The sequence below is a fragment of the Suricata suricatta genome, chromosome 7 (genome assembly GCF_006229205.1).
Source record: "Suricata suricatta isolate VVHF042 chromosome 7, meerkat_22Aug2017_6uvM2_HiC, whole genome shotgun sequence".
In the NCBI taxonomy this organism is placed as follows: Eukaryota; Metazoa; Chordata; class Mammalia; order Carnivora; family Herpestidae; genus Suricata; species Suricata suricatta.
Window position 1 is genome coordinate 60,029,800 of NC_043706.1, and position 27,690 is coordinate 60,057,489.

The 27,690-nt window shown below is 36.9% G+C and overlaps 1 protein-coding gene and 1 non-coding gene across 4 annotated transcripts in view; both read left to right on the forward strand.

The window, feature by feature from the left end:
• ADGRB3 (adhesion G protein-coupled receptor B3) overlaps positions 1-27,690 on the forward strand; it is a 719,614-nt gene that overhangs the window by 509,545 nt on the left and 182,379 nt on the right. The window lies entirely within an intron of this gene.
• LOC115297234 lies at positions 14,620-14,754 on the forward strand. Its single transcript, XR_003911344.1, has one exon. It is a non-coding gene; the product is annotated as a U4 spliceosomal RNA (small nuclear RNA).

Below are 27,690 nucleotides of genomic sequence, written 5' to 3' on the forward strand. Positions count from 1 at the left end.
ACAGAGAGAAAATTGGTTGAAGATGTAGCTTGGAGCCAAATCAGGAGGATTTTGAAAAGGAACTTTATTCTTCATTTGGTAGAAATTCATCTCAGGTTTTAAACAAAAAGTGACCTAATCAGTTATGTGTTTTTAGAAGGTACAAACTTCAGGACAAAAAATTCAGATGGTCAAGCAAACTGCTTTATTTTGTAAAGCTGACCCTAATTTCAATTTTTTGCCTCCATTCTTCTAATTTATACAATTCAATCCCAATTGGTTTAGGATCTTCCACTGTTTCTGCCTATATTTCCTTGCCAAACATCTAAATTCAGTTGATTTGGCTTTTTCTGTTTTTTTTTTTTTTTCTCTCACTCCAATTCTAAATAATGTTTCCCTGGCTAGAAGGATAATACATTCTCCCAGATGTGTTTGTGAATATAAGAACAGAAGGAGCATGTGCCATATTCCTGAAGAGGGTCCAAAACAAAACCCAGACCACAGAATTTTCTGCTTTTCAGTAGGGTACAGAAACTGCACCATGGAAGTAGCTGGTCAGCCTGTATTAGAGCTGGACAGAGGACCTAAGTCAGCCCCATTGAGTTTTTAGTTGCTAGTGTAAGGGGCAGGAGGCCCTAGCATTAAGGTGGTTAACATTCTTATACAACCTCAGGAGTTTCTCACCTCAATAATAAAATTTTTCATATGTGTCCAATAGGAATGTAGAAGCAGCTGAGAGGGAGTTAGATAAATCTAAAGAGTGACTTTGCAGTCTGGAGTGAGAGACAAGGCATGATCTGCTCATACTGAAAGATTATTTATTTCACTGGATCCTGGATGAAGAATTAAGGTTCATTTTAGAAAATTAAAAAAACGTACACATCTTTTATACCTTACTATTTGGCCTAAAGTTTTGACCAGCTACATAGTCATGGACTCAATTTTTAGATTTGAAACTATCAAGGAAAGTTGCTTAATTAATAGAAGGTTATAGAAGGCTACTAAGTAGGTGAGAACAGGGAAAAATGCTGAGTTCAATTTCATCTGATAAAAAGCAGTTTCAGGCTAATACAACTGTAGTTACTTGAGTGATTAAACATAGAATTAAAAGCAGAGTTCTGGCATGGGAAAACAAAATCTATGGAGAAGCAACAAATAAAGCAAATTGACTAGTTAATATAGGGGTATACTAATTACCCAAAGTTATATTGTTGGAAAACCAAAGGTTAAAATAAAAATATTCTTCAATTAACTAATACTCTATGAAACTAATCATTTAACCAATTAAAACACCCTATACACAATTCATAGTAGCATTGTTGCCCACCAGTCCAGTCAAAGGCTTTTATTAGCCCCTCAGATTGTGACTCATAAAATATCTCACTTAGAATTCAATTGCAAACTGAAATTTCAAATTTTACAAGATCCAATCTCATGCAGTTACTGTAAGTAATAGAGAATTACGCATATCATAATTAGAATGATTGAGAGTATGCCATTTTGTCCTATTTTAATTTTTTGTTGAAAAGTCGGCATTTAATTCAGCCCACAATTGTTATAAGAATTGATGCATAGCTGAATTATAAACTAAATTTATAAAAAACAAAAACACATTATAAACTTATTTTTTTACTTTAAGAGAACATCCCATTTGAACATGTTATTTTGTAATTCTAGCCTTGGAAATGTGATATGTTTTAAAAGGATTCACTTTTACTTGTCAATTGACTTTTTCTAAATAATATAATGCATATCTGCTGTACTAAGTAGAACAGATGGAGGTGCATACAGGCAAAAAGATAGTTCCTCTGTTGCCATCCTGTCTAGAGGACAAATATACTTTAAAAGGGAATAAGTAGTGATGGTAGAGAATGTTAGATCGGATTGATGGATGGACTGAAAAAATAAATGTTCACTCACAGTGAATTCTCATTTACAGTTCTACAAGTGACTTTTGAAAATGCAACTTATTTAAAAATATGTGGCCCACATTTAGCAAGTACAAGTATGCATTCTATGCTCAATATAAAGTCATATTTGAGTTTACTTACCTAGTCTTATTTTTTTGCCTATTTCTCTTTTAAATTTATGTTGTACAATGCTGTAAGCCATTTCAGAACAGTATCGTATTAAGTGTGGTCTAAATTAAATACAATAAGTGTAGAGGATCACTTAAGAGGTTTTCAAGTTAAGTGTGCTGAAGATGATAATTCTGACCATAAATGCAAACAAGATCTAGGAAAAACTAAAGAAGGGTAATATTCTATAACTATTGGTTTTCAATTTTAGAGCTTGGGAAGATTCAGTCTTGTCTCATGCAGTGGCTCATGAACTTTTTCCTGGCAAATGTGTCTTGGTTAGATGTTAGTTTAAACCTGACCTTGACTTAGATTATCATGTATAGCTTCTGCTAGGTCTTAGCAGCCTTGGTGTCATTGAAAAGCTAAGTGCAGAAAAATTTAGAATTGGCTAGAAGGCTCTCTGATGTGCTTTCAAAACCTAAGAATTCTACCAGAAAGTCAACTGAAGATGATCACCAGGCTTCAGGAAGTGCTGCAATTTCTAAGTACCATTAATGAGGAAAGTTGACCCTAAGGAGAAACTTTGGATGGATTTTCTTTATCTCTATTCTCAAGGGACCCCAGAATGCTTAATGTCATGAACATTTTACTACTGTTTTAGACCAAATTGCTTTGAGACACTTAAAAGTAATTTTCCAAATTTTTATAGTAAGGCCAAGTCTAAGATGTTTTCCCTTGAACCATTTTCAGTTCAAGTGTATGCGGGCAGGGAGGGAAAAAAAGCAAAACATTTTGTTTAAAAAGTCCCTTGATCTAGATTCTTTGAATGATGTGGATTCTCAACTGCATACTTTTAGCTTTCATAGGAAGTGTTCTTTTTCTTTATGCTCACAATTGGTATTTCATCACCTGTGAAAGCCCTCTGGGCCCTTACTTTTTCTGCAGCAATCTCTCTCTCTCATTCCTCAGTGTTCTTCCAGAATAGGCGTATCTATCCCTTTTGTTTCTCACAGCAGCACCATTTATTCTCTCATCACAGATATTTTGTTAAACTCCTCTCACAGCCAAGGGATTAAGGGAAGATACAAAGGTTCAGAAGCAAAACCTCCGCCCAGAAAAGAAAACATGAAATCTATAGAGGTGCTAAAATATATAAACAGTTCACTGTAATATAAAGAAAAGGGTGTTCTCTGCCATAAATGAGAGAGTTGTATAGTAGTCAGTGAAGAAGAGGATGTGACTTGCAGTTAGGGAGGAATCCTGATAAGATGTTATGGAATAGACGGCATTAAAGCAAGAGCTCAAAATATGAATAGGGAGTAGGATTTAGGTATGCAGTTAGAATGTGTGAGCTATAGGTCAGGTTTGTTTAGAGGTAGAGAAAGTCAAGGTGGAGAGCTCAGGTAAGGTAATACATTAGAAGACAATAAAAAAATGTTTTGATTAAAGCTTCTGACATAGTATAGGAGCCACATATGTAATTTGTAAGTTTTAGTAGCCACATTCAAAAGTAAAAACAAGTAAAATTCAAATAATACCTTTTATTTAACCCAATATACCTAAAATATTAATGGTTAACACATAATCAGTATAAAATTTATTGAGATAGTTCTATTCTTTTTTTCATACTAAGTCTTTGAAATCCAGGGTTGCATTTTATACTTACAGCACATTATCAGTTTATATTAGCCTCTTTGAAATGATAAATTGTCATATATGGCTAGTGATCCACATATTAGTGTAGTTCTTGAGTTGATTTTAGTTAATGAGGGCAAGACATAAAAAACATAAATAGATTGAGGGGCATGGCTGGCTCGGTTAAGATGTTGGCTCAGCTCATAATCTCATGGTTTATGAGAGTGAGTCCCGCGTTGGGCTCTAGGTAGCCTGCTTGGGATTCATTCATTCATTCACTCAATCTCTCTCTCTATCCCACCCCTCACCCCCACCCTTCCCCTGATCTCATGCATGTGCTCTCTCTCAAAATAAGTAAATAAAACTTAAACACACACACACACACACACACACACACACACACACACACAAATAGATTGAAGAAAACTAGGAGATAACACTCTTGTTGTGATATGTTGTTTTATTGGGTTGAAAAACATATGTAACCCCCAAAATGACCACCCAACTACTCTTTCTGCTCTTGGCATTTATTTTGATAGTCAATCAGGTGTCCCCACTGCTTACCCACAGCCCTTTTGCTTAGGGGTAGGATAACTCAATTTCTGGTTCTATGAAGGTACAAGTAACTTAGCCTCAAGCTAGTTAGTTTAATCCCTTACCTCAGAGATAGTTGTTGACTTAGTTATGACCAGTGAGATTAAAGAAGACATTTTCTGGGGTTTATAGGAATGATGCTTCCTCTCTCTGTTGAGAAAACAACCTGAAGTGTGTCTGCTTGTCTCCTCTCTCTTTCTGTGGATGTGAACAAAGAAAGTTAGGGAGACCTCTTATAACTACTCCAGTAGCAAGCCTGAAAAAAAAGGTGGAGAGATAAAGAGAGCCTTTGGTTACACCAGTAATCCTTAGAACCTGTCTCACTCTGTATCCTGTGGGAAAGATTGCTACCCAGTATCTGTCTTCTTTAGTCTTAGTAATGGATCTTTATGTATAATTTTGGCACATTGTCACACTGAATAAATACCACATTTCCTGGCCCCCTTTCAAGTGAGGTATGGCCATATGACCAATTCTGACCAGTGAGGTGCAAGCTGAAATGTTATATATGACTTTTAGGAAATCTTCTACTTCATGGCTTCAGCTATAGCAGCTTTCTTGATCATGGTATGATCTTGAAGTTGGAGGTCGGTAGAAGTGAATGGAACAATAAGGTTGGAGTCGGGGTTTCTATTAAGATCATGGAGCCTCTGTGTCACTTTTAACCACCTAAACCCATATTTTTTCATGAGTGAAGGATAAACATCTGTTTTTCTACAACAACTAATATTTTGCTTCTTTTTTGGAATGGCTAAAACTTTATTTACTATGTCCTTCTTTTGGTGGGATAGCAGTGACCTAACACAGACAAGATCCCTGCTATCAGGGAATCTATCTCTTACTGGAAAAAAAGGATTAAAAAATACAGTGAACAAATGGAAGAGAGACTTTCCAGTAGAGACAGGAGCAACAGGAGGAGCTGCTGTGTGCAGGCATGGAGGCCACCTTGAAGAGCAGACATTGGAGCTGTGGCCTTCAGGACAACAAGGAGCCTCCACAGAAAATCTGGTCCATGCATTGCAGACTGAGAATAGGCAGAACAAGTGGACTGAGATGAAGACCGAGGGAATGCCAGTGTTCCTGGAATGGATGGCGTGAAGGCAGGGGGTAAAGACACAGGAGTCTCAGGTAGGGCCCAGATCAGACAGAACTGTTTAGAACAAGAGAACTATTTTAATTCTTTCTGATGGAAACTAGGGAACACTAGATAATTTTTGAACAGAAGAATACATAGTCTTGTTTCTTAATTTTTTTTTAATTTTCTCACTAATTTGTAGTTTTATGATCACTTAATAGGTAGAAGAATTATTTACAGTAGAAAGTGAGGAATGATGGTAGCTTGGACTAAGGTGGTATCAGTGGAGATAAAAATAGATATCTATTTTTGATTCAGCATTAAGTAAATGGAAGGGATGTTTCAATAATTAACCTTGAAGCACTGATCTTTTTATCCTAATTGTAGGTCATTGCTATTCTTTGACCTTACCTAGGAAAGAGGAGAATGTAGGAGTGAGGAAAATGATGACAAATAATGAGAGGTGGATTAAAAAAAAAGTCAGGGAATGGAAAAGTGTGCAAATCAGGAGAAAGCCTGAGGATGCAGAGCAAGTGAAGCGATGATAGTGCCCCAAAAGCTTTCATGGCCAGGCAGATGAAAGAGGATAAAATAGAAAAGTAAGGGGACACATGGGGGAATGGAAATTTGCTCACTTCAAAGCTTTATCTAAACCCTTCTTGCAGAGAATACTTAAGTTGATAGGATGATGTTTTCAGAGAACTGGAGAAAGTTGTGGCATTTTTTTATTATCACATACTGTAAATAATAAAAATTCATTATTTTAGGGTGCCTAGGTGGTTCAGTTGGTTAAGAATCTGACTTCAGCTCAGGTCATGGTCTTATGGTTGGCAAGTTCAAGCCCTGCATCAGCCTCTATGCTAATATCTTGGAGCCTAGAATCTACTTCAGATTCTGTGTCTCCATCTCTTTCTGCCCCTCCCCTGCTCACACTCTGTCTCTGTCTCTGTCTCTCTCTCTCTCTCAAAAATAAATAAAGAAACATTGGGGTGCCTGGGTAGCTCAGTTGGTTAAAGCATCCAACTTCGGTTCAGGTCATGATCTTATGGTTCGTGGGTTCGAACCCCGTGTTGGGCTCTTTGCTGACAGCTCAGAGCCTGGATCCTGCATTGGATTCTCTGCCCCTCCTCTACCCATGCTCTGCTTCTCTCTGTCTCAATAATAAATAACCATAAAATAAATAAATAAACATTACATTTTTAAAAACTCATTTTAAATGAAATGGTTCATTTAGTTTTGATGTTTTATTCATGATATATACTTCATATTTATACTTTAATAATATTCCTATTTTTTAAGATCATACTACATTTTAGAGACATATAGATTCAGTTCCTAAACTCATTTGTTAGTTTAAATGACTTTTAGAAAACTCTTAAAGATACTACATATGCATTATAAAAAATATCTAACATGTAAAGATGTGCAGAGTTGAAAATATCCTTAATTCCATTGCCTAATAGCTAAATTCAACTTTGAATTTCCAGAAGATTTTTATACAATTGAGATCGTACCATTTTTAAAAATTTGTTTTCCTCTATTCTATAGACATTATCACATAAATACAGTCCTGTTTTTAAAATATTTTCATTAAAGCATTTTTAAGGAAACATATTTCATCAAATATTTTAAAATTTGAATATTTATCAAATGTTTTATTTTTTAATTTTTTAATGTTTTATTATTTTTGAGAAAGAGAGAGAGAGGGAGACAGCATGAGCAGAGGAGGGTCAGAGAGAGACCCAGAATCCAAAGACAGGCTCCAGGCTCTGGGCTAGCAGTCAACACAGAGCCTGATGTGGGACTCAAACCCACAAACCGTGAGATCATAACCTGAGCCGAAGCCAGACACTCAACTGACTGAGCCACCCAGGAACCCCTGCCAAATATCTTAATTGCACAGCTACTGCATAGTTATTTTATCCCTTCCTAAATCTTGAATATTTATTTTCAATTTTTTACTATAATAACAACATTGAGATAACTATCTTTGCCCATAAATCTCTATCTTCATTTCAATACTGTTTCAATATAATTAGCTTTGATTCCCAAAAGAACTATTAGACATGGAGACTTTCTTAAGGCTCCTCTGGAATTATTCTCAACTCTATTTTTCTTCCCTTTTTAAGATTGGTTACTAGCTAATTCCTGTAATTCTGTTTCTATTCCAAGCCTACCTCCCCATTCCCACTACCTTACTGTAGTCAAGACCTGAATTATATGTGTATCATAATTCTTGCAGTGGTCTTCTCCTCTCTGGGCTTCCCAGTTCTTTCTCTTCCCACTCAAAAAAGTCCTGGGTATACACCATTGCTAGAGCAGCCTTCCTTAACTATGTCCCTGGTATCACTTCTCTTCTCAAAAACATTCTCAAGGCCCAGCACTGACTACTTCACTAAACACAAACACCACATCCTGACCGTCAAAGACTGAGTGGCTCCTGGTAGGTTTTCCAGTTTTCTTGCCAGGTCTCCTGTATCCAGCTTGTATATGGAACATGGCCTATTCCATCTCACTTCTATCAAGAACTATGAAGAATCTGAGATCTCCCCCTACTCGGAGTCTATTAAGTTAGCTTGCTCGTTTCACGAATGGTAGTAGACAGCATGAGACTCCTGGAGCAGAGACAGAGGGCAGTTTATTACTCAACGCAAAAACAGGAGCCAGGTTCTGAGCATTTTTCTGTACCAGCTCCTCAAGCCTCACTTCACACAGGTTAACACAAAGAGAGCAAGACAATACCAGTACTCATCGTGGATTGTGAATCGACCCTGAGCTTAGGAAACTTGAATTTTTATAATGAATGAGGGGAATTCCTCTCCCTTTCTCCAAAGGGGCAGATTATCTGCATCTTGGCACAGGTTCCAGAAAAAAAAATGTCAACCAGTGACTTGCTCCCAGGATGTGGATAAATGTGACAGACCTATGAATAATCTTCCCCAACAACTTCCAGATTCTTCTTTCTGCCTAGGATGCCATCTTTTTAGGCTTTGTTTTATTAATCTACAAAGGCCATTTAAAACAATTTGCCCAAAACTACCTTCATGTCACCAGAAAAAGGATATTTTTTTGAATGTCCATAGCACTGTTTGTGAGTTTCTTCTATTTATATTATTCCACTTTTTACTACAGTACTTTTAGTCAACTAGGTTTTCTATAGTCAAAAATACTAATAATTTCTTGTTTTTTAGGGTTAATCTTACTTGGCATTGTTTTCATTACTATCCGGAGAAGATATATAATAATTTCTATATTATCTAGTGATTCAATAAGAGGACTTTCATGGAAGATGTTCAACACAGAAATTAGCTCATGAGATTTCCTAACCTCAGTAATTTTGGTTTATTAATATAGAAAGAATCAAGTATTTGGCAGCAAACAAGGACTGAAAATGAAAAGATCTACACACACACACACACACACACACACACACACACACACACACAAGGCGGGAGGGATCTTAAAGTGACATATGTTAAACAGAGTTATAAGTAATTCATTATCATGAGAAAGCATGATAGTGTCTCTGCCCTGACTTAGAGAAAAGTTGCAAAGTCATATATAAAGAATCAGCTAATTGTGGGGAGATAAGCATAGAATTGCATACAGAGGCAGAAATCTACCCAGGAATCCTAAGCTAAGATCCTACTGCTGAGGAACCTAGCTACTTTGGATTCAGAACCATTGACCTTTGAATTATTATTTCAGTGATACTCTTAGTTCCTTGCTGTTTGGTTCTTAACACTTGACCTGGGAGTTCTCTTGCCTACAAGTCATTATCCCCTTATTCTTTCAAAACCACCATTATCCTTTCCCCCAATTATTTTAGGCAACCAGAGTGAGTCACTGCTTCTTTCAATTGAAAGAACCTAGCAGGAGCGCCTGGGTTGCTCAGCGGGTTTAGCGTCCTACTCTTGACTTTGGCTCAGCTCATGATCTCACAGTTCATGAGATCGAGCCCTATGTTGGGCACTGTGCTGATGGTGCAGAGCCTGCTTTGGATTCTCTCTCTCCCTCTCTGCCCCCCATACCCTGCTTGCTTTCTCTCTGCTCCTCCCCCACTCGCACGTGTGTGTGTGTGTGTGTGTGTGTGTGTGTGTGTGTATGCGCACATGTATATGCACGTGTGCATGTACACTCTCAAAATAAACTTTAGAAAAAAATAGGAAGACACTAGCAAAAACATGAATTGGATAAAACAAACCAGTAGTGTTCTGATAAATGTTTAACAAAAGATTCTTAGGAAGAAAAAGGCCCTAGTTGGCAGCATTTGCCAATTTTGATGTCATAAATATTCCTACCATGACTTATTTCAAGCTACCGGTATGTTTAAGAACAATACAAAATTGTGAACAGGCATGCATGACTGATTCCCTTGAGATTGTATAAACTGACTCTACCACCACGCTGGGTTAAAAATTAAACTTAAGCATGCAGATCTTGTGGTTTTTTTTTTTTTTTTAATCTTTCCTTATAAAAGTCAGTAACAATTTCTGAGCTATTACTTTCAAAAGCTGATTACCGGGGGGCCTGTCTGGCTCAGTCAGCAGAGCATGCAACTCTTGATCTCGGGGTCATGAGTTCAGGGTCCACTCATCAATCTGATATTACTGTTATGATGGTTACCCCCCCATCTCATTATGTTATGCCTGTTAATTTATAGGACATTTTAACTTCCTTGTATATTTTGAAGGATACATGTCATTTTGTTGATATTTTCTTCTAACCATATGTACTATATTTTTGCCATAGTTTTGGTTAAATTTGAAATCACTTAATGCATTTTGAATTGTTACATTATAAAAACTGCTTGACTTTCAAATTGAAAGACTTCAAAACCTATAAGTACTTCAGAGCCTTAAAACTGTCCTGCACTATATGTGGTGATTTGAAATTATTGTGGTACTTTCCTTTTGGTTATAAGTACTTCTCTTTGTAAGTAGTAGGGACTCTGAACTTACGAAGTAGAAAATAATTTAAAATTATTGGAGTGCTTCAGGTTTTTAGGAGACCTTCATTCTTTCAAATTGGAATTCCAATTTGTGAAGTGCTTCAGTAACTTTAAATTGCTGAATGCTGAAGTCTCAAGATTCTGGTACAGAGCTCTTATCAAAGTACTTATTATATATTAAAAATCATTCAGCAAATTCTAAGTGGACACGGCCAGATTATTAATTTATTTTTCCCTCAATCTACAATTAAGAACTTAAGTGATGTATGTGAAAAACAAAAGATCCATTTTTTAATCATAACTGACAACTACTAGCTTTATGTTTTGATTCCTCTATGATAGAGATGTTTGTATGAGACTTTCTGAAATACTGTGGACTTGAAAAGATCTGAAGATAACTTTGATAGGTTTGAATAAACTCGCCTTCATGGAAAACACTCTAATATTATTGCTTTTGCCTTATGGATCTAAACAACACAAATAAATTGTGACCTTAATCTTCTGTGTATTATGGTAACAGTTGTTATGAAATTAATTAGCGGAGCAGTTTTATTACAGTTGAAATGAAAATAAACTTATAAAAGCTAATATACTAACCGCAGAAAATGTTAAAATATGTAGGCAAAAGAGTAAACCAATTGTTTTTTAATCTTTGTAAATCAAATAACAAGTGAGGCTGGTGGCCATGACAGTTTATGTTTGTCCATAAAGAAAGGGATTCAACAATTTCAAAGCACTTCCACCTCCTTACGGCCTTAGCAAATCATGACCGAAGTCAGTGATTCTTGTAAGTCCATCCATTACAAAGAAATGGGTACCTGTCCGTTGGTTTTTAATGCCATTTCCATCACTTGGTACATATGTTTCCCAAGTGATATAAGAAACAGATGAATGCAAGTTTGCCTTTTCTCCTGGGATTTGGAAAAAAAAATGCACGTGTAAATTTTCTTCCCTCCAGCCTAAATAAAAAACATCTATCACCACCAACAGCTATTATGACCACCAAAGATTGTAACAAATTAAAATTTTTTTTAAAAGGGCAGAATACATCACTAATCTGCATATGTACATTAGTTGTAACTTTCTATCACATATAGAATTTGCTATCCTAAAATATGTATGATTCCAAAAGCGGCATTATTTTTATTCTTGTAGTCATAAACTGGTTTGGCACTATCACCTTACTTGAGTAACATGACCTTTTAAAATATTTTCTTATTGATTGGGTTTTTAAAAAGTGCATACAGATCTATGAAAAGGATAAAAGATAATTTCATATGAACCCTCCTAATAGAAGGGAAAATGTTCTGAAAAAGTTCCTCATCCTAATTTCACCATTTTCACGGAGGCATGTTTGTTAGGGTAGAAAATACTATGCCCTAAAACTTACTTGATAATTATTTGAGAAATAATCTTTTAAATGTCTAATTTTAAAGTTTTAAATTACTAAAATGCAGTGGAGGGGAGAGTATGTTCTCGGTCTGACGGTGTTTGTTTTAATTAAAGCACAAGGAGCCACCCAGGCACATACAGGGAATTAGACTTGTCAAAGAGTTCACATCCTTAATTTATGTAATATTAGAAAATAAAATAACTTACGATCTAAGATGGGATGACCCAGTTTACAGGAAATTTTTCTTTAACATACGGAAGTAACACGTATGAAGAGCACAGGCAGTAAGTGTGCCTTCACTTATAATGCCATTTAGGAAGCTAGGTTTAATGAAAGTTGAAAAACCTATAATTGGGGGCGCCTGGGTGGCTCAGTCAGTTAAGCCTCCAACTTCAGCTCAGGTCAGGTCTCACGTTCGTGGGTTTGAGCCCCGCATCAGGCTCTGTGCTGACAGCTAGCTCAGAGCCTGGAGCCTGCTTCCGGTTCTGTGTCTCCTTTCTCTCTGCCCCTCCCCCCTCATGCTCTGTCTCTCAATGTATCAAAAAATAAAAATAAACCATTAAAAAAAATTTATAAAAAAAATAAAGGAAGCCTTTAAGAAAAAAAAAAAGAAAAACCTATAAGTGTACTGTATATACAACCTTCATCATCTAATTCTAATATCGATAAGCTGCAAGTGACCTATCCAGAATAGAGGACATAGCATGAAAACTCCTCTTAATAGATTTACAGACTTTTATTCGCTGATACAGTAAAAGGTAGCTCCTTTCACCGCAGGACTGCTAGGAGAGTGTATAAGCCTTTCCCCTGGTTCATGAATGGAAAGCTAATCTCTAACCAAAGCACCAGATTAGACCAGATCCAGGAACACTTTCAACACAGAACAGAACATGGCATATTGGTACAAGTACCAGGGTATTCTTTCTTAGAATTTCTGCTTTCGTTTTATCTGCCACTATTCACACTGTATGCTCTCTGAATAGCAAAATGCTTTCTGAACTTTTAAAGGACCTCACTCATTTTTATCACTTCTTTTACAAGGAGCATATGTTGATCTCATTTCAGGAGGCTCTATTTAGGTTTCTATTCATGTAATTGAAGGAAATAAAATATGTGTATGTGCCTTATCTCTCAAAGGCAGAACCTACTTATCATTGCCTTTTAAGTTGAAAAGAATACAATATGACTTCTGTATGCTCTGAGAAGCAATTAGCATATTGTGGATTCCCAAATGTTAAATGACAGACTTATACAAGAATCTGGCATCTGATGCATTGTGAATTTGTATTTCCAATAAAATATCAGTGTGTTAAGAAGTCTCTTTTTTAGTAGCAAACACATCAAGTCAGAGTAGGCCAAAAGGACCAGTGATGAAACAGAGTGAAAGAAGGGAAATCAGAATTCTAGGTTTTAAAATACACATGGTAATTGTGTGTGTGTGTGTGTGTGTGTGTGTGTGTGTGTGTGCGCGCGCGCGCGCGCGCGCGCGCATTTTTTAAAAAACCAAGTTGTGCTATGACCAATTGCTTTGGCCTCTAATTCCATCTATACTGGTAGCAAGATTCTTTTAAGAAGGTATGAAGCTGAATTGATTTGTCAATGTCCAGGTTCAGCGATGAGATAACAGTCATTAGAATGGTAAAAGTAACGTGAAATGTGATTTTTTCCCCCCTGAAATTATAAGGGAGGAGTCAAAAACAACACTTACTTCATAGTATTTATACTGATTTGTGTTTTGCAATGTCTGTGCCTATCTGAGGAGCAGGAGATGGGATAAGGGAGTGAGATTAATAGAAATGGAAATCATTTTTGCTTTTAAATTTTTTCTAGGTCATTTAAATAACAATTTTAAAACTAAAAAAAGTAGCATCTGAAGCCCTACAGCCCAGAGAAGATTTTTACCTGAGACTTAGGGCAATAAATAGCTGCTATCATTTCTCTGAGACTGCCTGATGATCCACTAAAATTACAGGAGAACATCTGTATAATGATGGTTTCTGACAGAACTAATGGACAATAACCTATATTAGATCAGGTCTTTATTGAATGATATTTTTGTCTTTGAAGGGAAATTATGTGATTCATGTAATATTCAAATTCAGGCAGTAATGAACCATCAATAAAAATTTCGTGTAGCACTATTCATGTTATGACTTATCATCCCCTTTGAAGTTGTTACCTGATGAGTTTTGTTTCCTGGAGCTTAGCCAATTTAACAGCAGAATGGAAATTAGTTACTTCAGTTGCAACAAAAATCAAAGAAGGACGTGTCTAGGTAGATGTTCTACATACAGGGACTTTCAAAAGCCAACTTTTCTGTAAAGCTTCCACAGCTTCTGACAAAGCTGGCTCTTGAAAGGAGATTGTAGGCACAGTAGATATGAAAGGGAGTAGCAGCAGCTAGAGAGACTGCATGAGCCAGCACTGGCTGGTCACCAAGTTCTGCTTGCCCAGGGAATCCTGAAATCAGCAAAAGTAAAAGGACCCAGAGGCTGTCAAAGTCCCTTCAATTTGGGGTCATTTGGAAAGTGAATTCTTTTATGGCTTGTCCAAGTGATGACTAAATTGCTGGTAAACTAAAGATACTGGTTCTTTGCAGAAATATTGTTGATGTTCTTTCTTTTTTAAGAGGACTCTTTCTCAAATATCTGTTCTCAGGTAGTTGATAAGGTGATCGATATCACCTTGATCTAGATGTGGTTAGAAAACGGAGTGAGATTTTAAGAAAACTATATGGTTGTTTTCTAGGATTTTTTGTTTTTAATTTACCCTTGTAGAAAAAAGGAAGATTCTTCATGAAATGCCTTTTACTCTGGGAATTATTAGCCAAGAAATACTTGAAGGACATTTTTACTATGTGTCCCTTCTGGAGTCTCTTTTTAGTGGGTAAATGATTCATAACTTTTCACAACAGATACATTTTTTTGGCCATTGTGTGTCCATGGCTTTAATATTTAAAAACCTAAAACTCAGCTTTGCACAGTGGCAGTATTGTAGCCAATGAGGTTTATCCCAGGCATGATTATTACTAATTGAAAACTAAAAACATAAAACTCATTTTAAAATATATGTGTCTGAGGTTAATCATTTTATAATTTTTTTAAATTACAACAGACACGTGTTTGGAATGCACATGTCTGGATAAATCATTTGTTTCCGTTTATCTTTATTGGGCTGCACAAATAATTGAAATTGATAAATGCCTCTTCATATGTAGTAAAATTAAGTGTATATAGTAAGATCAACTAAAAATAATATCACAAATGCTCTCTGGTATTTAACAGTAAAAAGTTGATTTTTAAACTTAATAGAACAAGTATTTTCATGTTCTTCCTGCACATAGTCGCTGTAAAATGATATCCATTAAGAGTAGCATCATTTCTTCTGAAACACTGTGTGTACTTTCAAAACATTGGGAAGTAGGGGCACCTGGATGGCTCAGTTGGTTAAGCATCTGACTTTGACTTAGGTCATGATCTCATGATTCACGAGTTTGAGCCTTGCACCCAGCTCTGCCCCTCTCCCACTTGTTTATTCTCTCTCTCTCCCTCTCCCTCCCCCTCTCCCTCTTTTTCCCTCCCCCTCTCCCTCTTTTTCCCTCCCCCTCCCTCCCTCCCCCTCTCCCTCTTTTTCCCTCCCCCTCTCCCTCTCTCTCCCTCCCCCCTCCCTCTCTCTCCCTCCCCCTCTCCCTCTCCCTTTCCTTCTTCTTCTCCCTCTCCCCCTTCTTCTTTCCTTCCCTCCCTCCATCCCCCAAATTAAAAAATATATATTTTTTTTAAATTGGAAAGTAGAAGAAATACTGCAGTCCCAGGGTTGGGGAATAATGCATGAATGTCAAAAACTGTAAACTTTATCAATAACCTATCTCCTCTAGTGGAGTCAGAATTGAGATGGGAATGGTTCATCAGTATTTGCCCCCTTACTTCTGGGTCAATTCCTTTGGGAACTATTCACCTAAAAAATGATTATCAGTTTAAGATATTTTGCTGTTTGCATTTATACCAGCACTTTCTGTGCTTAGAGTTCTTACTATTTTTTTGTCCACAGTGGTGCTGTTTCATATTAAAGACTTTATATCAGCAATGAAAGATTTCAAGATTTATATTGACTCAGCACAAGAAAAGGCATAAACTTCCCTTATTGCTTTATTAGGAACGTTATTAATGTGACTGCAACCAGAGTTAATACATACTAATATTCACCTTCATTTTTTGTGAAAAAGAATTCTGTCTGGTAAAAATACCATTTAGTTCAAGATGACTCTCCTCAGGGAATCTCTCAGAATTATAAATAGGCACATCTATTATATTTTAAGCCAATTTCTGCTAAAGTGAGTCAGCAGTTGACCTTAGATTTTTCATCAATAAAATTCTAGTCTCTTTTCTTTGTAAGTTACATACAGCCTATTGAATCTTATTTACTAATAGCATCTAATCTCACTTTAGGAGATAGAGGTCCCTTACAAAATATAACCACAATAATTTCTTATATTTGTATGATGCTATTGAGTTCACAAAATGCTTTAGTATATTGAAATGCATCGGATTCTCTCCACAAATATTATTCCCCCTTTGGAAGTGAAACAGCCTCCAAATACGAAGAATCTTATTTGAGATTACGCAGTTAGTAGTGGTGAATCTAAGATTGGAAGTCCTGGCTCCCCACTTGTAGGTCCCTGTCTTTTCCACCTACCTGCTGCACTGAAAGCAGCAACAGGCACTTACAGGAGCTGTGAGTGGCTATGCCTTTACTTCTAGAGGAGGGAATTTAAAAACTAGGTTGAGGGAGTAGTGAGAAAAGGACAACTTGGCAGCAAGATCCTGAGGTGATCTAACAGTCCTTAGCGTCAATCTTTGCCTTGTGGATTTTGGCTTATCAGTTCTCTGTCATTGACCATATAAAATGGTTCTAAAACTTGGATCTTTCAGTGGTTTATTTATCAATTGCTTTGTGTGTGTAGTACTGATCTCTTCTTACGATATATTGCTTCTACTTAAAAAAAAAACTTCCCAGTATTTTACTTCCCAGTCTTTTATTAATTAAACAGAAATTTTGGAGGGCCTACTATGTTCCACATTAAAGTAGGTAGGAGGGATACAACAGTGAACAAGACAAACACATTCCCAGCCCACTTAGAGCTTTTATTTACTTAAATTTATCAGTGTTTTTCCCTGCTGACTACAGTTTGCTACGACCTCAGTTAGTTTGGGGAGGAAACATACTTGGATATTATTTTCCTAAAACTTACATGGGGAAATTGATATTGATAGGCATTTTTTTTCTTATGCTTCAATATCATGAGTTCAAACCATCAAATTACCTTAAACTAGATTGCTTTTGCTTTTAAATCAAGACTTAAATTTACTTTGAGATTCTTGTGTGAAGTTCGCTGCCAGTTTTCCCCAAGCTGTCTGCTCCTTCTTCCACAGTCATCCCACCCCATCCGCAGCCAGTTTCACCCTCCAGATCTTGTCACTTCTGCCTCTGACTCAGCGTTCAGGCTTCGGTGGCTCCGCTCTTCTCAGGGATCAGGCAGGCAGGCCGTCAGGTACCGGCTACGTCGCAGGTACATGCCATCATAAAACACCTGAAAGAAAAACGACGTTCGGTGATTCTTTGAGCCTTCTTTGCATTTGTTGTCTCGATGAGAAAGAATTTTAGGAAAAGAAATAACATCTATTAGTGGGTACAGGTGTGCTTCATTCAGTGCCTATACTTTTTCTCAGGCCTCCCTTCTCAGCGCAGTCTTGACAATCAGGAAAGGAAGAGGGGGAGAGAGAGGCACTGAGGACTAAGAGAAGTAGATTTAATTCACCTTTCCTGACGGGTGCTGCACTAGAAGAACACCCTGCAGAGGCGGCATCATGCAGCAGGAAGAACACGGCATCTGTAGTTAAAACACCTGAGCTCCGCCACGGACTAGGCGTGTGACCTTTGCAAAACTACTTCACCCTCTGAATCTTACTTTTCTCACTTACAAAGGAGAATAATAACACACTTTGTGTATGTCATAGGATTGTTCTATGAATTAGTGGGCAAGAAGTGCGATGTGAACTCTGAAGTAGAGCAATGAATTAAGACGACATTATTTCAGGACTTGAACCATGGGAAGCCCATGTCAGTCTTATGGGGGGAAAAATAGAGCAAGGAAAAGAGGAAAAATTCTAATTTATTCCATTCCCTGATCCATTGTACTCCTTTTCCTTTCTCTGGGTACCATTTTTATTCCTCATCTGTCTTCCTCATCCAGCATATTCACTTTAATTTTCCTAATGTTTCCTTCTCCCTGTCTTTCTCATCCTCCTCACTTCTCTCTGTAAACCTGTAAACCTGTGAGTTCCATTTTGGAATTTCTCTTTCTTATTTTTCCATTTACCTCAGGAGTTATCATAAACTTCTAAAACAAAATAAACTTGGGTTCATCTTAATTTTTTTAATGTAAGTTGTATGACAGATGGTTAAGGAAATGGAAAGGAAGCTTACTCAAAATCAAAGAGCAGTGGGATATAGCATCTCCAATATATGGAAACTGAGAGTGTACGAGGTCTTACTTAAGCATGCCTGATACAGCAGTTAGTACAGCGTTCTGTCCCCCCACAAGGGGCTCCTCTATATTGGGTAATGATAATGTTGGCTGGCTATACCATTGCTGAGAAGGCTTTTATCTTTGGGATCTATAACTAGATCCTCTTCAGGTTTTCCTGAAGAATCTTTTGATGCCTCTCTGGTTCCTTCTTGATAAGGGGATAGTTTGGCAGCTCAAGGTAAATAGGTGAATTAGTGCTGAGTTCCAGTCTCTGTTACCAAAAAAACAGTTTTTGTATGAGAACGAACTGGATGTGAGATGTATTGGCTTCTAGACCCAGTTCTGCTATTTGTGAGTCAGGTGATCGTGATCAAATCACTTAACCTGTTAACCTTGCTAGAGAGATTTTGGTGCTCAAAAATAGAGCTTTATATTATTAAAGCCTGTAGTGCGTGGAACTTCTGGGTCTACACTGCCTGGATTTGAGACTACCTCGATGCTTATTGACTGTGTGGCCTTGGGCATTTAGTATCTGTCATCTCATTTCATAACAAAGTATAATAATAGTACAAGGTTATGAGACTTTAATGTGCTAATACATGTCAAGTGCTGAGAGCAGTGCCTGGCACTTGGCATGTACTCAGTAAATATTAGCTGCTAATGTTTTCCATTTATTAAGTGGACAAATGGCTGGATTTCATAGTCAGATATGAGAATGTGTTTAGAGTTGGCAGACATATTGGGCCCGCTATGTTCAAGCAGTAGTGTACCTGGAGAGACAGGTACCCCAAATGTCCTAGAAGTTAAGGGACTGGCCTTCCCATGTGTACCTACTTTTCACTGGATTCTTGTTGGAAAGATCAGACTTGAATCCTTTCAATATTCAGAATTTCATGAATGGAAATATTTCAAAGCTGCACAAATTGCAGAAACTATTCTCCAAAGTATAAGAAACTCGCTGGATCTTTCTTCAAAGGTCTGATTTTACCCATGATTCTCTGACTCTTCTTCCCACACCTTCTCCTTGCCTCCTGTGAGGGAGGCCAGGTTTCCATTTATTAGTTTTACATTTGAAGAAACCAATACACAAAGAGGTTTTATATATACAGGGCCAGAGAAGACCAGGCTGACCAGAGTACTAGCTGTCTCCCATCCCTCTCTCTCTTCCTGGACTACGTGGTCTTTCTAAACATCATTTTAAATAAGCTCATTTTTAAATTTATGCTTCACCAAAGCATAAATGTCACAAGCTCTTTTCTTTTGAAATTTGGAGTTTAAGAAATAACTATTGATTTCAAAGGAAAATGAATCTTCTATTAATAAAAGTTGTATACTACCCAGAGAATCTCAAATTACTTCTAAAAAATATGTTACACAAGTGTATAACCTCATAAACTTTTGCATAACAAAAATCTTTTCCAATTTTATGTGAATTAAAGCCCAAACCAGAATTCCATGTAATAATAGGTCCATCATGTTGGTCTTCACAAAATGTCAAACAGGTCAACCTTATTATATTAGCTTGTTGGGGCTACAGTAACAAAACACAGGTGGGTTGGCTTCACCAACAGACAGTTATTTTCTTACAGTTCTGAGGCTGGAAGTCCAAGATCAGGTGTAAACAGATTTGGTTTCTCCTGAGGCGTCTCTCTCTGGCTGTGTCCTCACCTGGCCTTTTCTGTGTGCAAGCACAAGTCTAGTATCTCTTCCTCTTCTAATGATGCCAGTCCTATTGGATTAGGACCACACCCAAAGGGCCTCATTTTAACTTAATCACCTCTTTAAAGGCTTTCTCTTTGTCTCTTTCTCATGTTCTGAGACACTGGGGTTTGTAACCTCAACATATGCTTTTGAAAGATCAAGAATAAGGCCATAACACTTATATAATGGAAGGGCAGAGCAAAAAAAGGTCTCTGCTGTTAATTTGCTTTGTTTTTATTTAAAAAGAGACTTAAAAATAGAAATAAAAAAATGTTAAAACAAAAATGTAAAATATAAATTTAAAAAGAATTAATTGGATTTGCTGTGGTGATCATTTCATAATATATACATACAAATATCAAATCGTTACATTGTACATCCAAAACTAAGATGTTGTATGTCAATTTTATCTCATTAAAAAATCAGTTAAGGTAAGTGTGTTTAGGACCACCTGGGTGGCTCAGTGGGTTAAGTATATGCCTCTTGATGCTTAGGTCAAGGTCACTTGCTCAGATCATGATCTTGCAGTTCCTGAGTTTGAGCCCCACACTTGGGCTCTGTGCTGATGGTGTGGAATCTGCTTGGGATTCTGTCTCTCCTTCTCTCTACCCCTCCACTGCCTGTGCTCTCTCACTCTCTCTCTCAAAATAAATAAATAAATAAAATTTTTTAAAAGATTGTTTACAGAGATCGACATACTATTTTATGTCTAGATATATCTTGAGGAAGAAAAAGTAATGTGCGTAACAATAAGAGAGCTTCTCTAGTGAATAGTTAAAATATACCATAAAGGGTTTGATTGTTTAATTCTTACCAATCATTATGCATCAAGCTCTGGTCTGGTGAGCACATGTAATCCCTACTATAACCATATGAGAGTCTGTTACGGATCGGTCTCCTACTTTCACATTCAACTTACCCCTCTAATGCAGTCTCTGATCTTACCACTGTCTGGCTCAAAACTCTTCCATAACAACTTTCTATACATAGTAAACTCCAATCCTTTTATCTTGGCATAGAAGAAACACCCTTCATTGTCTGCATACCAGCCACGGGGAATACTCCATTACAAGCCAAATTCTGTCCTACATTTTTGCCCTTACACAAGCTATCAATTCTGCCTTTTACTATTTATAAAAGAGAGAGGGAGAGACCATTCCTTCGTTTATCTATGGCAAAATGTTGTTTGTCATCCAACAAAAGGCTCTGAGGCATAGTGGAAGGGGCGGGGCAGTCTTTTGGATCAGACAGATCTGAAGTTGGATGCCTTAATGCCAGTTAGTTACTTTTTCCTCTCAGAGCTCCAGGATGTCCTCTACAACATGGAAATAATGCCACTACGTGTGATTCTGAGAATCAGAAATAATTGCACTTTGCACTCTGTCATCTATACATGTGTATGAGGGTGTCTAATAGCGTTTATCATTATATTTGTCATAATACTACATATACTGCTGTTCCTTGAGTGCAAGACAGAGATTACAGGTAAAAATTCTGCTGGTAGATGTTAGTCTACATTGAACTTTTATTGTTCAACTTAATATTCTCTCTATTCATATTCAGTAGTGTTAATATTCAGGTAGTTTATTTGCCATTTTCTCAGATCAAAATATTTTACCATTTTTAATTTAATTTTATCATTTAAAAAATTTTTATTTTACATATGGTAATTGTTCATAGTGTTAACATATCTGTACTTTATATTGAGCAAGTAGATTTATGTTTGGTCTGAATTTGAAAGCAAAGTGCCTTTTTTTTTTTTTTAAACCACTCTATTGAGGTATTGTACCACTGGATGTATTTAGAGGTTAGTATAAACCTATGATCACTTTAATCTATGCCATAATCATATCTGTCACCTGCAAAAGTCTTCTCTCACCACTATTTATTATATTTTAGTGTATGGTAAGAATACTTAACATAGATCTACCTTCTTTCTTTCTTTATATTTAATATTATTTATTTTTGAGAGAGTGAGAGAGATGGGAGGGAGAGGGAGACAGAGGATACAAGGCCACCTTCACACTGTCAATGCAGAGCCCCATGGTAAGTTCTAACTCATGAAATCAAGAGTCAGTGGCCTAACCTACCGAGCCACCCAGGTGCCCCTAGATATACCTTCTTATGACCATTATTCTAAAGATTATTTTTTACACTGTTGGATTTTTCAGTTACCCACTCACACACTTAAGTAAAAAACTCTAATACTGATTCATATCAGGATTTCAGAATAAGGAAATGTACACAAAAACATTTAAATCCTTGAGCATACTATTTCATGGGAAAAGGAATAAATAAAGCATATCAGATATGTTCGTATTTATTCCTGATATGCTCGTATCAGAGAGAAGTTAAATCTCCACTGACTATTAAAACTTTATATTTCTACTCACCTATTCTAAATATGGGACTCTGGTCCCCTCTCTCATCTAATTTTTCACCACTGAGGCACAGAAAAACTGGAGCCAGGTGTATATTAAACCCTCATATTACAAATACTATGAAGTATAGTTTTATTGATGTGGGTAGAATGTCAACCAAAGGAAAGAGGCTAGGCAGTTTAAAGACTAGGGTGGGTATAAAACAATCTGAAATTTAAAAAGTGTTAATAAAGTACTTTGAAAAAGATTTAATCTCAAGTGCATAAAGCTTCCCCCCTTTTTTACACATTCATCCATCCCATCTTCCCTTATTTAATTCAAACTTACTTCTTTTAGGGTGCCTGGGTGGCTTAGTCGGTTAAGCATCCAGCCCTTGATTTCAGGCTCATGAGTTCAAGCTATCATCCCCCCACCCCCTCCCACCCCCACCCTGTCTGGCTATATATTAACAGTGTGGACCTGCTTGGGATTCTCTCTTTCCCTCTCTGTCTACCCTACCCTGCTCTTGCTCATGTGTCCGTTCCCTCTCCCTCCCTCCCTCCCTTCCTCCCTCCCTCTCAGAATAAATAAACTTTAAAAAAAACCTTACTTCCTTTGATTCTTTAGCACCCTTGCCCCTCCCTAGTCATTGCATTGTTTTTTTCACACCATTTGACTCTTTTGTGTTTATATGAATAACTGTTAAGTCCATCAGTTAAATAGTATTTTCTGTTGCTGTGCTTCTGAAGCTCTTAACAGTGGTATTCAGTTTATTAACTGATTACTAACTGACATAATAAATAACTATTTGTATATCCATCTTTCCCATCAGAATATAAACTCTGTGAGAGCAAGACTTTGTCAGTCATGTTTATACTTATATCCCAGAAGGAAGGAAAACAAGTCCTCAAGCACTTGGAACAAGACAAGTATCGTTCAGGGCGCTGGTAATAGAGATGAATGAATCTGACAAAGCCTGTGCTCTTGTGAGTTTATATTCTAAAGTAGGAAAATGTGAACACGCACAATGGTATGAGGATAAGTGATAGAAAGGCAAATAGTATGAAAGGATGGAGAATAGGGTAGTGGCCAAATGGTGTTTTAGATTAAGTGACAAGGAAGGATTGTGGACTTTTGGAAGAAATGACTTTGAGCAGATGAATGAACTGAGCATCTGAGGGAGATAAGTCATTCAGCTACAAATGCTCTGAAGCAGGAATAAATCTGCATATTTGACAGAAAAAAAAGAAATAAGGGAGCACAGTGGAAAGCTGTAAGAGGTAAGTCTGGGGTGATTAACAGGGACCAAGTCCTGTAGAGCCTTATAGTCATCTGGAAGGAGTTTGGATTTTATTTTGAATATGCTGTGAATTCACTGAATTAATAAATGAGTGAGTCAGTGATGCCCAAATATTCTGTGATCCAAGTATATATACTTAGGATCAATTAACTGATTAATTGGTATAACATCATTTTATACATACTAATCACACGATCTAGCAAAACCAAAAAGACGTCTGATCATATGAATCTAGATTCGTAGGAATCTAGCTCGAGGGCTGGGCTCATTGAAGCAAATGAGAACTGTAGAGCAACAGAACGTGTGACCAAATACAGATCCATTACTTGGTGTCACCAAAGCAGGCCAAGGGTACAACTGGAGGTCAAGCTGAAACACACTGACAGATGGTGCCCGTCCCAACAGCTAGGGTGTGGCAGTAAATACCGCTAGAGGAGATGGACTTAGTCACTCTGAAAACTTTATTTCCCTCACTTTTCTTTTTCATTGCTCAGCACATCTCTGCCAACACTCCTATAGGTGCCACATTACTATCCTAGAGGAAAAGCTTTCTCAACAGACCAATTGCTTTCCCGATATTTTAGCTGAAAGGGACTATGCACAGAGGTTAACCACACAGGCTCTGGAATTAGACTGTTTTGTTTTGTTTTTTTAAGCCAGCCGGGTGATCTTGGACAAGTTAAATTGCCATGGCCACAGTTTCCACATTGGTAAGATGGGAACAATAATAATAATCTTCATAACATTATTGTGAAAAGTAAATGAAATCATTCACTTAAAGCACTAAATAGAGTTCCTAGTATGTAATAATTGTTCAAGAAACATTAGCTTCTCTTCTTAAAATCAAGGAAAAGATAGAATTTACCCTGACATTCAGCCTTATCAAGACTACTTCAAGTTTCTAAAAGCTAAGTTTGGAATAGCCTCTTTTCAAGAGAAGAAAGGCACATCCTGTTCTAACTTGCAGTGGTTCAGGACAAAACATTACTCTGATAGAAGCCCCGAACATTCTCAGAAAAGGTACACATGGCTTGGAGGTGAGGTGGAATTAGAGAGAGAGCTTGAGGGCTGAACCCAAAATGCCTACCCTTGGTCCCTAGATCAGCTACCTACTTTACAGATGATGTTGTGGAGATTATTTGAGCTCTGTATTCTTCATGGTCTTGGCCACAAAATGAGAATAATATCTCTCTTGCATTACAAGATTTTTATATGAATTAAAAGTGATCATGTACATAACTGTCGTTTGAAACCTGTATAATCCTAATCAAATATTAGGTTTTTTTGATATTACAGTTTTTAAGCTTTCAGTGTGGATCAAAATAGGTTTCTTGAGATGAAAAGGCACATAGGTCTGGCACTTATTTCCTGAAGCAGAAGTGAAATGTTGTTTTTATGTTTAGATTGCTATACCAAGGTGTCAGTGGCTTTCTGGTTTAGGTACACTGTTTTAAGCATAAATGAATTTTATTTATAAAAATAGAGAAAACTCGATTGGGTCTGGTACTCTCATGTTCAAGGTGTTGGTTTACAGTATGAAGTTTAAAGAAACCAAGAGGGAGAAACCAAAAGGTAAGAGTGGTACTTGCATTTCATAAAAACAAGCAATTTTGGAAATGATAACTTGAAGAAAATCTCTAGATACCCTATCCTTGACATTAGTTTGGCAAGCATATAGAACAGATGTGGCAGAGAGAACATTACAGCTAATTTTATAACATCAATCTGTTGTCATCAGTATACAAATGAAATTAAACCCACATTGACAGATCAAATTACTAAAAAGAGCAATGTATGAATTAGAAAGGAGCAAAGGCCTGAGAACATAAGCCCTGATGACACCTGAGGCTAAATGTTGAGTATCAAGGTCTAAGCCACCGACAGGGTATTGTCTATATGCAACATGCAATTTTTATTTGACTGAAGATTCTGACCAAAGTTAGAATGTTTCTGTTCAAAACAGACATCTAAGCATCTGTAGAAAAGCAAGTGGCCTTTATGACCTGAGGAAAGCAGCTGGGGAGATCTGTGAAGCCTCTGCAGTTTCTGTAGCTGCATTTCCTTGGAGACCCATGTGGCTTTAACAAGTGACACATCACCACTTGCTGTAGACTAAAACAGAAATCCACAAGCGGGTGGTTTTTGGAAAACTAGAAGAAGCCAACTCCTAGATCCCCAAAGTGGAATGTTAAAGGCAGTTGGAAATAAAAGAAATGGAAGAGAAGTTTTTTCTAAGCCAAAGCTGGAATCCATTATAAAGTTTCAAAAGGGAAGTTAGAGCATGTTTTGCTATGGTTATTGATTCACTAAAGACATGCAAGACCAACAACAACAACATTGATTTAAGTAACATATGATGACAAATATGCTTCACAGAATATATGATTCCATAGCTTTAATATAGAAATCACCACTCAGGTTTCATTCTCTCTATCCTCCTAGGCCCTTATCCCAAGAATTACTTCCTATTTTCTCTGTTTCTTCAGACACTTCCATCCAGATTCTTTCCCTCTGAAGAAATGAACAACAAATAATCCCATCATTATTTCTCCCTTATCTTAAAATATTTTTCTGGTTCTCTTGAACTAACACTTCATTTCTTAAAATGTTTTACTAAAATATCTTCACAGGATGGTTTACACTTGCTGCCTCCTCATGCTTCCCACCCTGGCTGGATCTGACTTCTTCCTCTGGTTCCTTGGAGTCTCCAGGACCTTGTCTCATATGTTTGTTTCACAACCTCTGTCTGTAACACTTGACACTATTGAGTACCTTCTCAATTTTGAAATTCTCTATCATGTTTTCCCAACCTCTTCTTTTTGTGTGTACACTTTTTTGCCTCGTTCTCTTATTTTCTCTGACTTCTCCATCCTTATTTTATCTTATTTCTCCTTTTTTTGTGTGTGTCCTAACATTTAAAAATGATCATTTCCCTAAAGTTATTTTTCTTTTGACCTCCTTCTCTTCTATACAGTTATCTTTTATTGATATAAAGTATCAGGAATAGATACTTCATTCTGTCTTACATGCCTGTGTTTTTCATTATCAACATCACCAGTCTCTTGTCCATTCTAGAATTATAACTACAAAATACCATTCACATTAAGTTCATCTTCCCTTCTCTCTCTCCTTCTGCAAGGCTTTTGTATATTAGAGTTCTCACCTGGACCCTACTCTTTCCCTGAACAGACCACTTCAACCACCTTCAGAATATCCCTGCCATTCTCCAACCCAAACTGTCATTTCAGCAAACACCAGTGTCTTTTATTATCTACCCTTTGGGATTTAAAATTACACAAATAAGGTGTCCAGAAATATGGCATCACTGTGCTAGTTCTGCTCTACAGCTCTTTGTCTTCTGAATTCTGTTCAAAATGTACCAGTGCCCCATGAATCCTACTTGCCAACTTGCTCTGCAAGTGTGATTTTTAGTCCTTTATGAGTGTACCATGTATCAGAAATTGAACTTGGATTTGTCTTGAGGATATATTGCTTCTACTAATTCACAGATGTCTAATCTAGTGAGACTATGTTTTAGTTATAAATATTCTAATGTTGATAGGCAAGTTGTCTCATGAAATTGATGTTTTAGGTTCCCATTTTGCTTTTTTAAGACTAATTCTGAGATTGAACTAATGTCTAGTTGAAACTTTGTAATATCTATGACAAATTCCAAAAGCCTCTCTTTTTCCATAAGCTGAAAGGGACCCTGACTATTTTCTCTTGTCTCTGAGTCATGGATGCTTAACCAGGTGCATTATCCCATTTACCATAAATTCTATAACCTTCCAATCTGTACTTTCCATTCCATTTGTTACTAAGATAGGTAGACTCTCCTTCTGGTTGTCTCAAAAGCATCCCATAAGCCATAGTTTATGACCTCAAGTATATTGTCGTATAGAGGTGGAATTTAAGGAAAGGTATTAAGCAGGCTGTGTTGTAGCTTATGGGCAAGTAATAAATTGTATCATTTATCTTGAATGTACCATAGATAAGCTGCTATATAGCGATTGCCACTTCAGATAGCTGTGAAATTAGGTGATTAACTAGTTGTTACTTAACCTTCTAATTTCTGTATAAGTCTAATTACATGAAATAGAAGTTGGGGTTTTGATTTTTTACTTTGCTTTTCTGTTTGGAGTGTCATTGTAACTA